Source organism: Bison bison, unplaced genomic scaffold (assembly GCF_000754665.1).
Source record: "Bison bison bison isolate TAMUID 2011002044 unplaced genomic scaffold, Bison_UMD1.0 scf7180017864317, whole genome shotgun sequence".
NCBI lineage: Eukaryota > Metazoa > Chordata > Mammalia > Artiodactyla > Bovidae > Bison > Bison bison.
The window spans coordinates 3,239,282-3,243,468 of NW_011494889.1; the positions used below are offsets into that span (position 1 = coordinate 3,239,282).

Here is a 4,187-nt window from a genome sequence, read left to right on the forward strand (position 1 = left end):
ACCTATTGTATATTTTTGGCTCCTTTATTTAATTAATAGACCATATACACTTGTGTTCATTTCTGGGCTCTCTACTCCATTCCATTGATCTGCTGCTGCTGCTGCTAAGTCGCTTCAGTCGTGTCTGACTCTGTGCGACCCCATAGACGGCAGCCCACCAGGCTCCCCCATCCCTGGGATTCTCCAGGCAAGAGTACTGAAGTGAGTTGCCATTTCCTTGATCTATGTGTCTGTTTTTATGCCAATACAACATTGTTTTGTTTACCACAGTTCTATAATATAGGTGGAAAACAGAAATCAAGATGCCTTCCTCTTTGTTTTTTCTCAAGGTTCCTTTGTCTATTCAGGGTCTTTTATGGTTCCATACATATTTTAGGATTGTTTATTCTATTTCTGTGAAAAATGCCATTGGAATTTTGGTAAGTATTGTTTTGAATCTGTAGATTGCTTTGGGTAGCAAAGAGTATTTTAACAATATTAATTTTTTCAATCTATAAGCACAAATGATCTCTCCATTTATTGTGTCTTCTTTAATTTCCTTCATCAATGTCTTTAGTTTTCAGTATCAGATATTTCACTTCTTTAGTTAAATATATTTTTAGATATTTTATTCTTTTTGATGCAGTTATAAATGGGATTTTCTACATTAGAAAATCTAAATTTCTCTTTATAAGAGTTTGTTTGTGTATAGAAATGCAACTGATTTTTACATACTAGTTTTGTCTATTGCAACTTTATGGAATTTGTTAGTTCTAACACTGTTTTGGTAGAAGCTTTAGGGTATTCTACATTTAATATTATGTCGTCTGGAAATAGTGACAGTTTTATGTCTTCTTTTTTAATTTAGTTGCTTTTTTTTTTGCCTACTGTCTATGGCTAGAACTTCCAACACTGTGTTGAATAAAAGTGGCAAGAGTGAGCATCCTTATCTTGTTTCTCATCCTATAAAAACAAATTTCAGTTCTTCCTCATTGATATGATGTTAGCTATGGCTTTGTCACATATGACCTTTATTATGTTGAGCTATATTTCTTCTAAAGCCAACTTGTTGAGCATCTTTCTCATAAATCAAAATTGAATTTTGTCAAATGCTTCTTTTGCATCCATTGAGATGATCATATGATGTTTACCCTTCATTTTGTTAATATGGTGTACCACATTGATTGATTCGTGGATGCTGAAGCATCCTTAAATCCATCCCTGGAAAAAAACCCTGCTTGATTATGGTTTATGATCCTTCTAATATATTGTTGAATTCAATTTGCTTATATTTTTGTGTATTTTTGTGTCTATGTTCATTAGAGATAATTTTCTTTTCTTGTAGTATCCTGTCTGGTTTTAGTATCAGGGTAATGCTATCCTGATTAAAAAAACAAAAATGAGTTTGAAAGTGTTTCCTCTTCTTCTGTCTTTTGGAAGAATTTGAGAAGGATTGGTATCAACTCCTCTGTATATGTTTGGTAGAATTCACCAGTGAAGCCAACTGGTGCCAGACTTTTGCTTGTTGGGAGGTTTTTATTTATTGATGGTGGCTCAGATGGTAAAGAATCCACTTGCCATGTGAGAGACCTGGGTTCAATGTCTGGTTTGGGAAGGTCCCCCTGGAGGAGGGCAACCCACTCCAGTATTCTGACCTGGAGAATTCCAGGGACAGAGGAGCCTGGCAGGCTGCAGTCCGTGGGGTCGCAGAGTCAGACATGACTGAGCAACTTTCACTTTCACCTCAATCTTTTTACTAGTAACCAGTCTGTTCAGATTTCCTGATTCTTCATGATTCAGTCTTGATAGGTTGGATATTTCTAGGAATTTATCCATTTCTTTTAGGTTGTCCAGTTTGCTGGTATATGATTTTTCCCAGTGGTCTGTTATGATTTTTTATATTTCTATAGTATCAGTTGCAACGTCTCAATTCTCATTTCTGATTTTACTGATTTGCATGTTCTTTATCCTTTTTCTTAGTGAGTCTAGCTACAGATTTTTCAAGTTTTATAAGAAAAACAGCTTTTAATCCTATTGAGTTTTTTTCTGTCGATTTTTTAGTAACCATTTCTGAACTGATCTTTCCTTCCTTCTATTAACTTTGTGCTTCATTTGTTCTTCTTTTTGTCATTCCAAGAGGTGTGTTAAATTGAGAAGCCTACCCCTCAGACTGAAGTTTTGATATAAGCAAATAGCCTCTTTCACTGGAAACCTTGGCACGTTCAGTCAGTCCTCTGTGTTGGGTCCTGGGATGGGTGAGTCCCCATGGACCTTTTAAGGGATGTTTCTCAGATTGCTATAACCTTTTGAGTCTTGTGGATACAACCCTATTGACTTTTAAAGCTATATGTATTGTGGAATTTTTTTCTCAGGTGCAGGTCCTGAAGTTGAGCTCAGGGTTGTGAGTTCCCTGCCAACTGTGGGACACCACACCATGGCAAGGTTGTGTCTCAGCCTCTCCTACCAGTTACAGTGTGGGGTCTTATCTCTTTCATCCAAGTATAGGAGTCACTCAGGTAGTTTTTGGTTTTCTTCCAGATATTATTGCTCCCTATGTGTAGGGGGCGCTAGTGGTAAAGAACCCACATGCCTTTGCAGGAGACACAAGAGACAGGGGTTTGATCCCTAGATCAGGAAGATCTCCTGGAGGAGGGCATGGCAACCCACTCCAGTATTTTTGCCTAGAGAATTCCATGTACAGAGGAACCTGTCAGGCTACAGTCCATAGGGTCACCCAGAGTCAGAAATGACTGAAGTGACTGAAGCAACTTAGCATGCATGCGTGTGTAGCTGTAGATTCAGTGTGGCCATGAGAGGGAGGGAGTTCAGAATCCTCCTATGTCACTACCTCGAACCAGATCTCTGAGATTTTTTTTTCATTCATGTAACAAATGTTCATATAAAACAAACACTGTTCTGAGTACTTTACAAATTCTGATTTATGTGTGAGAAGATGAGGGTTAGATTAGAGCACAGAAAAAAATTTTAATAAGGTAGTCTGGACACCTAGTAAAGGGTTTCACCGGAGCAGATTTAATTCTGAAGAATGTAGATTTACTGTAGGACTGCAAGAAGGATGAGAGAAGGACCAAAGTCCTGAGCAAGCAGTGGAGTTCAGGGCACCAGGAGAGTGGGAGGCCATGTAGAGTCCTTACCCAGAGAACCACTTGATCTATACCTTGATTTCAAATTTCCAGTCTCCAGAACTGTGAGAGAATAAATTGCTGTTGTTTTAAGTCACCCAGTTTGTGGTAATTTGTTACAATGGCCACAGGAAACTAATACTGATTTTGGTACTACTTGGTAATTGCTGCTGCAACAATATTACCTAATAATATAGAAATGGCTTTGGATGTGTAGATGCTGGAATAATATCTGAACAGGGACATAGGAGCCAAGCTGAGAGCTAAGTTCAGAGGCAAATTGAAAGGTTTATATACATATGAATGGTACCGTCACAGCTGAAGGGGTGAATACTCATTAATTAATTCCATAAATATTTATGGGTTATTTTCCAGCTAAGAGATATTGTGAGACATTATAATAGTTTATAAGACCAACTTATTGATGTTATGAAGCTTTCATTGCAACAGGGAAAACAGACATTAAATAGCTAACAACACAATTAGTTAAAATAATAATCTGTGCTATTAGGAAGTATAGAGTAGTACCTGAACAAGGTGAATGTTTTTAGCAGAATATGTGTTGCTACCCATACCACTCATGAATTAATGCAACAAGTTTTCACTCTCTGAAGTATTCTTAGCAAAAATGATTCCCTATGGTTATGCTTAAATAGATCTTTCAACCTCAAAAAGTAATATCTTATCTAAAGAAATGAGATTAAAAGCCTAACAGCATTTTAAATGATAACAAGAACACAAGTAATCATTAATAATGGACCACATTCCATCTGAATTATTCAGCAAAATGGTCCTGTCCTTCCAGGAAAGAAAGGAAATGCCTGGTTAGAAAGGATGGGACACGGAGTATCAGTCTGAGAAAGATTTCCTTCTGATTATTTCTCCCCAAAGTATAGGAGAAGTACTATATAGCTAACTCTAAACTAGGTTGTACCATTTAGATGAGGTGAATCCATAGACATGTGACACAGCTAAGCTATAGAACAATGTCCTCAGTGAGCCCCAGCATGTGCCAGGCCATACCACCCTCATTGGCCAGACAGACCTTTGCACAGGACTGTGCCC

At 37.6% G+C, this 4,187-nt stretch overlaps 1 protein-coding gene across 1 annotated transcript in view; it reads left to right on the plus strand.

Annotated features, from left to right (window-relative positions):
* DNAH14 (dynein, axonemal, heavy chain 14) overlaps nt 1-4,187 on the plus strand; it is a 376,195-nt gene that overhangs the window by 283,739 nt on the left and 88,269 nt on the right. The gene's annotated exons all lie outside the window — the stretch shown is intronic.